This window comes from Bos grunniens, chromosome 22 (assembly GCF_055505025.1).
Source record: "Bos grunniens cultivar Pamir isolate PY7600 chromosome 22, Bosgru_T2T1.0, whole genome shotgun sequence".
Classification (NCBI taxonomy): domain Eukaryota; kingdom Metazoa; phylum Chordata; class Mammalia; order Artiodactyla; family Bovidae; genus Bos; species Bos grunniens.
Genome location: NC_141186.1, coordinates 51,649,592 through 51,659,476, shown reverse-complemented (window position 1 = coordinate 51,659,476; position 9,885 = coordinate 51,649,592).

Below are 9,885 nucleotides of genomic sequence, written 5' to 3'. Positions count from 1 at the left end.
AAGTTAAATAAACAGGGTGACAATATACAGCCTTGATGTACTCCTTTTCCTATTTGGAACCAGTCTGTTGTTCCATGTCCAGTTCTAGCTGTTGCTTCCTGACCTGCATACAAATTTCTCAAGAGGCAGGTCAGGTGGTCTGGTATTCCCATCTCTTGAAGAATTTTCCACAGTTTATTGTGATCCACACAGTCAAAGGCTTTGGCAGAGTCAATAAAGCAGAAATAGATGTTTTTCTGGAACTCTCTTGCTTTTTCCATGATCCAGCCGATGTTGGCAATTTGATCTCTGGTTCCTCTGCCTTTTCTAAAACCAGCTTGAACATCAGGAAGTTCACGGTTCACGTATTGCTGAAGCCTGGCTTGGAGATTTTTGAGCATTACTTTACTAGTGTGTGAGATGAGTGCAATTGTGCGGTAGTTTGAGCATTCTTTGGCATTGCCTTTCTTTGGGATTGGAATGAAAACTGACCTTTTCCAGTCTTGTGGCCACTGCTGAGTTTTCCAAATTTGCTGGCATATTGAGTGCAGCACTTTCACAGCATCATCTTTCAGGATTTGAAATAGCTCAACTGGAATTCTATCACCCCCAGGGCTAAAGTACCAGGCTGGAACCTAGGACGGCTGGGCGGCTGTTGAAAAGTCACGGTCTTCTTTTTAAAGGAACAGAGTAAATTCAGATGGTTAACATGGAAAGAATTTAGCAATGTGTTGCTAAGAAAAAAGGAACAATTTTAGAGACTAATTTGTGGAAAAGATTCCTTGTTTGGAAAACAAAACACACATCAAGAGGACTTGCATAGGCAACAGAGAATTCCTAGGAACTCACTGTAAAGTCTCAGTCAGATGACTTACAGAAAAATTCAGGGGAAGGGGAAAGAGGCTACCATTTTCACACTTCTGTTTTATTTTAATACATGATTTTAAATTTTTAGGGAGTTCTCTGGCAGTCCAGTGGCTAGGACTCGGTGCTTTCACTGCAGTGGCTGGGATTCAATCCCTGGTTGGGTAACTAAGATCCTACAAGCCGCTGTGCATGGCCAGAAATTTAAAAAAAAAAAAGTAAAATAAAACTTTTATTAAAAGTATTTGTTGCTTTTGAAATAATGGCATATTTCTGAACTGAACTTCCTTTTACAGATATATGAGATTTTTTGTGACCTTTCAAAATATCACTCAATGAAAATAGAACTTTCTTTTATGAAAATGAAACAGAAGGGGCTTCCCTGGTGGCTCACTGGTAAAGAATCCACCTGCCAGTCCAGAAGACACCGGTTTGAAACCTCATCTGGGAAGATCCCACATGCCAAAGAGCAATTAAGCCCATCTCTTGAGAGTCCCTTGGACTGCAAGGAGATCCAACCAGTCTATTCTAAAGGAGATCAGCCCTGGGATTTCTTTGGAAGGAATGATGCTAAAGCTGAAATTCCAGCACTTTGGCCACCTCATGCAAAGAGTTGACTCATTGGAAAAGACTCTGATGATGGGAGGGATTGGGGGCAGGAGGAAGAGGGGACGACAGAGGATGAGATGGCTGGATGGCATCACTGACTCGATGGATGTGAGTTTGAGTGAACTCTGGGAGATGGTGATGGACAGGGAGGCCTGGCGTGCTGTGATTCATGGGGTCACAAAGAGTCGGACACAACTGAGAGACTGAACTGAACTGAACTGAACCACAATTATTGAGCCTCTGCTCTAGAGCCCTTGTGCCACAACTATTGAAGCCCCCATACCCTAGAGCCCCTGCTCTGCAACAAGAGAGCATCACCACAACGAGAGGCCCGAGCACCTCGAGGAGGAGCAGCCTGGCTCACTGCAGCTAGAGAAAGTCCATACAGCAACGAAGACACAACACAGCCAAAAATAAACAAAATTATGTTAAACATCAAAGAGATGATGCTTAAGTGTGCATTGATTAATATCTTGTGAACTAAAATGACGTTATCATCTAGACATGAAAAATAAAGTGAAATAGAATCTCCTAGTTTTTTAGTACAGTTTTTTTAATTACTGGTGTTTAGAACCATTTTATATTTACAGAAAATCTGAGCAGAAAGTACAGAATTTCCCATATATACCTGCCCACATACAGCCATGCACAATTTGCCTTATTAATATCTTACCTTATTCTGATAACTTTGTTACAATTAATGAATCAGTATTGACACATTTATTATTTCTAAAGTGCAAAATTCTTGGACTTCCCTTGGGGCTCAGCTGGTAAAGAATCTGCCTGCGGGAGACCTGGGATCGATCCCTGGGTTGGGAAGATACCCTGGAGAAAGGAAAGGCTACCCACTCCAGTATTCTGGCCTGGAGAATTCCATGGACTGTATAGTCCGTGGGGTCACAAAGAGTCGGACATGACAGAGCGACTTTGACTTCATAGTTTATTCAGATTCCCTTAGTTGGTTTTCATCTAATGGCCTTTTTTGTTCTAGGATCCTGTCCAGGACACCACATTACGTTTCACTGTCGTGTTTTCTTAGGCTCCTCTTGCTGTGACACAATTCCTTCCGGTGTACCTTCCTTCCAGCAGTGTGCGTGCGTGCGTGCGCAGTCATTTCAGTCGTGTCCGACTCTTTGCAACCACATGGACTGGAGCCCACCAGGCTCTTCTGTTACTGGGATTTTCCAGGCAAGAATACTGGACTGGTTGCCATTTCCTCCTCCAGGGGATCTTCCTGACCCAGGGATTGAACCCATATCTCCTGCATTGTAGGTGTATTCTTTACCCACTGAGCCACTTGGGAATCCCTCCAAAGAGCTCACTGCCTCCAATTCCTCTCCTCCCACTGGCTCCCAAAGCCACTCCAAGTCCACCCCCTATTCATTCTTCCAAAACCACCCCCTACTTATTCCTCCAAAACCACAGCTGTAAAGGTCATCCATGAACTCCAGGTTGCTAAATCCCATGGCCAGTTCTCAGTCTTGTTTAACCTGATTGGACACATTTTCCTCCTTAGAGCCTCATCTCTTCTCCACATTTATTTCCCATTCTTTCCTATTGTCCTACCTCCCTGGACACTCCTCCTTAGCTCCTCTTCTAATTCTGCTTCACCTCCCGACTCATATACAATGAGTGCCCAGGGCTCAATCCTGGCACCTTTTCCCTTCCTGACCAAAACCTGCTCTCTGGTCATCTCATCCAGTCTCATGGCTTCCGTGCTGTCTATACCGACAGAGGCTCCTGTATTCCCATCGTCTACTCACCATCTCCCCCGGAGAGCTGACAGCCATTTTTATTTAACGTGCTAAAGCTGAACTCTTTACTTTCCCTCCCATACTTGTTCCTTCCATAACTGTCTTCATCTCAGTCAATGACACTTCCATTAGCCAAGTTGCTCAGGCTAAAAATCTAAGACTCGTCCTTGACTCCTCTCTCTCAAAATCCACACCCAGTACCTGCTTCCTCACCCCCACTGATACCCTGGGGTGAGAAGGGAAGGACAAAGACAACCAGGAAGTGTGATGTGGTAGATGTTGTTTCAAGAGATTGGTCAAAAAGGAAATGCTACTGAAAGGTCAAGTACAAGTAATGGTCATTGCAATGATTTGGCAAGAGTCTTGGATGAGTCACTGATTTTCCGAAATTTACTTGGCATATGGGGGGAGGTGAGATCAAAATAGCTTTTCCCCCCTAAATTGCAAGCAGATTTTTGTAACAGCAATTTTGTTTTGTTTTGTTGTCCATGCCGTGCTGTACACAGTAGCTTATTTCCCCAACCAGGGATCGAATCCACACCCCTGGCAGTGGCAATGTGGAGTCCTAGTCACTGGGCCACCAGGGAGGTGCTGAAAGAGCAATTCCTGAGTAGGCCGCCTTTCTCTATCCATCTCTGAGACTCCTTTTATTTCCCCCAGAAAGTCTCAAAACTAGAAAGCAGGTCCATGTAGGCTGTCTGAGAGGGCTCTAACACTCACCTTATTCTTCTCACTCAATATTTGTTTGATATACACTTAAGCTTATTGGTCTTGATTTTTTCTTTTTATGTTTTTATTTTAGTGTTTAAATCATGCTATAACATTTAGCATCTTTATTATTACATGTTAATTATTACAGTTAAGTGTGTATTAATTACAGTGGTATTAATTACATTCAAAATGCTCTGCAGGGAATTCCCTGGCAGTTCAGTGGTTATAACTTGGTGTTTTCACTGCTGAAGCCTAGGTTCGATCCCTGATCTGGGAAGTAAGATCCTGCAAGCTGCATTATGTGGCAAAAAAATATACATATATATTGTGCAACCATTACCACTATCTACTTTCAAAACTTTTCTTCATACCAAACAGAAACTCTATTTCCATTAAGCAATAACTCACAATGTCCACTTTCCTTGAATCTCTAACAACCTCTATTCTACTTTCTGTCTCAATGAACTTGTCTAGTCTAGGTACCTCATATAACTGGGATCATACAATATTTGTTGTTTAAAAGATAACAGGCCCCAAATAGAGTCGTTTATGCTAAGCAGCATGCCACCAAACCAAGTCTTAATTTTAGCTTGGGCTCTCCTAGAAATTAACTCTTAAAGCAGTTGAGTAGGAATCACCTGATCAATACTACTTCATCTGCCTGATAAATCATGCTGTTCCCTAAAGGACAAGAAATTTGCAGTAACCAACTGCTTTTTTTTTTGCCAACTATAGTATCTTTGTTCATACTCCCTTTTACCTATAAAAGTCTTCCCCTCTTGTTCAGTTCCTGGGAACTCTTTTCTAATATTTATCTATTTACTTACTTAGGTGGTGTGCCAGGCCTTTGTTGCTGTACACCCGCAGAATCCTTAGCTGTGGCCCAGGGATCGAACCCAGGGCCCCTGCATTGGGAGTCTGGGTCTTAACCCCTGAGCCACCAAGGAATGGTCGAACTCTTTCCTATCTGCCAGATTGGATGTGCCTGATTTGAATCAAATTTTGTTCAAATAAACTCTTAAAAATTTCAGCATGCCTCTGTTTATCTTTCAACATTGTCCTTTTATGCTTGGCTTATTCCACTTAGCATGATGTTTATCTGTTCATCTGAAGGTGGACATGGGCTCTTTCCACCTTTTGGCTATTGTGAATAACGCTACACTGAACGCCCACTGACATACAAGCATCTGTGTGAGACCCTGCTTCCAATTATTTTGGTATTTACAGAGGAGTGGAATTGCTGGGTCATATGGTAATTCTATTCGTCGTTTTTTGAGGAATCACCAAATTTTTCTAATAGTGGTTGTGCCATTTTACATCCCTGCCAGCGATGCAAGGGTGTTCTAATTTCTCATATTTTCACCAATATTTGTAATTTGCCATTTTTTCCCTCATAATAGCCATCCTAATGGGGGTGACATCATATCTCACTGTGGTTTTGATTTGTATTTTCATAATGACTAGTGATGTTGACCATCTTTTCAGGTGGCTATTGGCTACTTGCATATCATCTTTAGATAACATCTATTCAAGTCCTTTGCCCATTCTTGAATTTGGTTGGTTGGTGTCATTGAATTGTAGGAATTCTTCGGGTCTCCTGGATATTAGTCCCTCATTAGATATACAATTTGCAAATATTTTCTCCCATTTTGTGAGCTCCCTTTTGACTTCCTTGATAGTGTTCTTTGATGCACAGATTTTTTATTCTGATGAAATCCAATTTATCTATTTTTTTCATTACCTGTTCTTTTAATGTCAAACTTAACAAATCATTGCTTTTCTCTAAGAGTATGAAAATTGCATCGATGATTTCTTCTAAGAGTTTTATAGTTTTAACTTTTGAATTTAAATCTTTGATCCTTTTATTTGTATATGATGTCAGGTAAGGCTCTAACTTCATTCTTTTGGATATTGAGTTTTCTCAGCACCATTTTTTGAAAAGATTCTCTTTTCCCCATTAAATGGCCTTGGCACTCTTGAAAATCAACTGAGCATGCATGTGGAGATTTACTTCTGGGCTCTCTATTTCATTGGTCTGTCTTACTCGTATGCCAATACCACACTGTTCTCATTCCAGTACTTTTATAGTACATCTTGCAAATCAGAAGGTGAGTCCCCCAGCTTTCTTCTTCTTTTCCAAAATTGTTCTGGCTATTTAGAGTCCCTTGAGATTCCATATAAATTTTAGGATGGGCTATTCTATTTCTCTAACAAAACACTATTGGGATTTTCATAGGGATTACCTTGAATCTGTAGACCACTCTGGGTAGTATTGCCATTTTAACAATACGAAGTCCTACAATCAAAAACATGGAATGTCTATTTATTTAGATTTTCTTTAATTTCTTTCAGCAGCATTTTGAAGCAAGAAGCAATCAGGCAGCACCTTCAGCACTTCCCTTGGAAGTTTCATCTGCTAAATATTCAAGTTCATCATTTCCAAGTTCTGCTTTCCATTAAAAATGGGTTATGATCCCACTAAGCTTCCCATGACTATTTAACAAAGATTCCTCTTACTCCTCGTTTCCAGTAACACGTTCCTATCTTTCTTCTGAGCCCTCTCTGGCAACATTCTTAATGTCCATATTTCTGCTAACAGCTGGTTGAAGACACTTTTGGCTTTTTCTGTTATGCTTGCCGACTCAGTGGACATGAATTTAGGCAAACTCCAGGAGATAGTGAAGGACAGGGAAGATTAGCGTGCTGCAGTCCATGGGGTTGCAAAGAGGTGGACACAACTTAGCAACTGAACAACTGTGCTCTCTGACATCCTTTCAGTCTTTGCTCACTGCTCAATTCCACAGCCACTTCCACATTTTTAGGATTTGTTACAGCACTGTCTCTCACTCTTGATACCAACATCCATAGTAGTTTTCTACTGCTGCTACAACAAATCACCACAGACTTAATTGCTTAGAAGAAATCAAATTTATTATCTCACAGTTCTGTAGGCCCCAGATCCAATATGGATGTCATCGGGCTAAAATCAAGGCATGAGCAGGGCTGTTGTTTCTTTCTGGAGGCTCAAGCAGAGTCTGTGCCCTGGGTCATTCAGGTTGTTGGCAGAACTAAGATCCTGGTGGTTGAAGGACTGAGGTTTCTGTTTTCCTGCTGGCAGTTACCCAAGGGTCATTCCCAGCTTCTAGAGGCCATCTAGATTCCTTGGATCTTTGGGTGGTGGAAGATCTCTGCCACCATCTTCAAAGCCAGCAGCAGATGATAGTACCTCATACTTTGACCAACTCTCCTGCCCTCCTCTTCCACTTCTTAGGGCTCATGCAATTACACTGGGCCCACCAAAATAATCCAGAACAATCTTCCCATTGTAATGTCTTTCAGCTTAATTCCAGCTTCAAAATCCTTTCTGCTATGGACTATAATATATTTATAGATTCCATGGATATCTTGAGGACTATTGTTCTGGCCTACTGCAGACTCTCTTTGACCAACTCCTGCCCCCATCCCCAGCCTGCTGTCTCCTGTGCCTCAGATTTCCTTCTCTCCCCTGAAATCCTGAGCACCTTACAGTTCCTGCAACAGGTCAAAGTCTCTTTCCCCACCTGGCCCTTGTATGTGCTTATCCTTCTGCCTGGAGCTCTCCTCCTCCTCTTATCACCCCACTCATCCTTCAGGTCCCAGCAGTCAGCCCTGCTCCACCCCAACTGGGCTAGCATACCTCTTTGCAGAGAAATTGCCTTTTTGAGTCTGCTTCACCACCACCTCCACCCTACCCTGTCTGTGAGTGGGTGAGGAAGGAGCCAGTTCTCCTCTGTACATCAGCAGATCCTGATGCCTAGCCTGTGGTAGAGCCCCAACCAGTAACGCTGAAGAAGCTGAAGTTGAACGGTTCTATGAAGACCTACAAGACCTTTTAGAACTAACACCCCAAAAAGATTTCCTTTTCATTATAGGGGACTAGAATGCAAAAGTAGGAAGTCAAGAAACACCTGGATAACAGGCAAATTTGGCCTTGGAATACAGAATGAAGCAGGGCAAAGACTAATAGAGTTTTGCCAAGAAAATGCACTGGTCATAACAAACACCCTCTTCCAACAACACAAGAGAAGACTCTACACATGGACATCACCAGATGGTCAACACCGAAATTGGATTGATTATATTCTTTGCAGCCAAAGATGGAGAAGCTCTATACAGTCAGCAAAAACAAGACTAGGAGCTGACTGTGGCTCAGACCATGAACTCCTTATTGCCAAATTCAGACTGAAATTGAAGAAAGTAGGGAAAACCACTAGACCATTCAGGTATGACCTAAATCAAATCCCTTATGATTATACAGTGGAAGTGAGAAATAGATTTAAGGGCCTAGATCTGATAGATAGAGTGCCTGATGAACTATGGAATGAGGTTCGTGACATTGTACAGGAGACAGGGATCAAGACCATCCCCATGGAAAAGAAATGCAAAAAAGCAGAATGGCTGTCTGGGGAGGCCTTACAAATAGCTGTGAAAAGAAGAGAAGCGAAAAGCAAAGGAGAAAAGGAAAGATATAAACATCTGAATGCAGAGTTCCAAAGAATAGCAAGAAGAGATAAGAAAGCCTTCTTCAGCGATCAATGCAAAGAAATAGAGGAAAACAACAGAATGGGAAAGACTAGAGATCTCTTCAAGAAAATCAGAGATACCAAAGGAACATTTCATGCAAAGATGGGCTTGATAAAGGACAGAAATGGTATGGACCTAACAGAAGCAGAAGATATTAAGAAGAGATGGCAAGAATACACAGAAGAACTGTACAAAAAAGATCTTCATGACCCAGATAATCACGATAGTGTGATTACTGACCTAGAGCCAGACATCCTGGAATGTGAAGTCAAGTGGGCCTTAGAAAGCATCACTACGAACAAAGCTAGTGGAGGTGATAGAATTCCAGTTGAGCTATTCCAAATCCTCAAAGATGATGCTGTGAAAGTGCTGCACTCAATATGCCAGCAAATTTGGAAAACTCAGCAGTGGCCACAGGACTGGAAAAGGTCAGTTTTCATTCCAATCCCAAAGAAAGGCAATGCCAAAGAATGCTCAAACTACCACACAATTGCACTCATCTCACACACTAGTAAAGTAATGCTCAAAATTCTCCAAGCCAGGCTTCAGCAATATGTGAACTGTGAACTTCCTGATGTTCAAGCTGGTTTTAGAAAAGGCAGAGGAACCAGAGATCAAATTGCCAACATCGGCTGGATCATGGAAAAAGCAAGAGAGTTCCAGAAAAACATCTATTTCTGCTTTATTGACTCTGCCAAAGCCTTTGACTGTGTGGATCACAATAAACTGTGGAAAATTCTTCAAGAGATGGGAATACCAGACCACCTGACCTGCCTCTTGAGAAATTTGTATGCAGGTCAGGAAGCAACAGCTAGAACTGGACATGGAACAACAGACTGGTTCCAAATAGGAAAAGGAGTACATCAAGGCTGTATATTGTCACCCTGTTTATTTAACTTATATGCAGAGTACATCATGAGAAACGCTGGGCTGGAAGAAACACAAGCTGGAATCAAGATTGCCGGGAGAAATATCAATAACTTCAGATATGCAGATGACACCACCCTTATGGCAGAAAGTGAAGAGGAACTCAAAAGCCTCTTGATGAAAGTGAAAGTGGAGAGTGAACAAGTTGGCTTAAAGCTCAACATTGAGAAAACAAAGATCATGGCATCCGGTCCCATCACTTCATGGGAAATAGATGGGGAAACAGTGGAAACAGGGTCAGACTTTATTTTTCTGGGCTCCAAAATCACTACAGATGGTGACTGCAGCCATGAAATTAAGACGCTTACTCTTGGAAGGAAAGTTATGACCAACCTAGATAGCATATTTAAAAGCAGAGACATTACTTTGCCAACAAAGTTTCGTCTAGTCAAGGCTATGGTTTTTCCTGTGGTCATGTATGGATGAGAGAGTTGGACTGTGAAGAAGGCTGAGCGCCGAAGAATTGATGCTTTTGAAC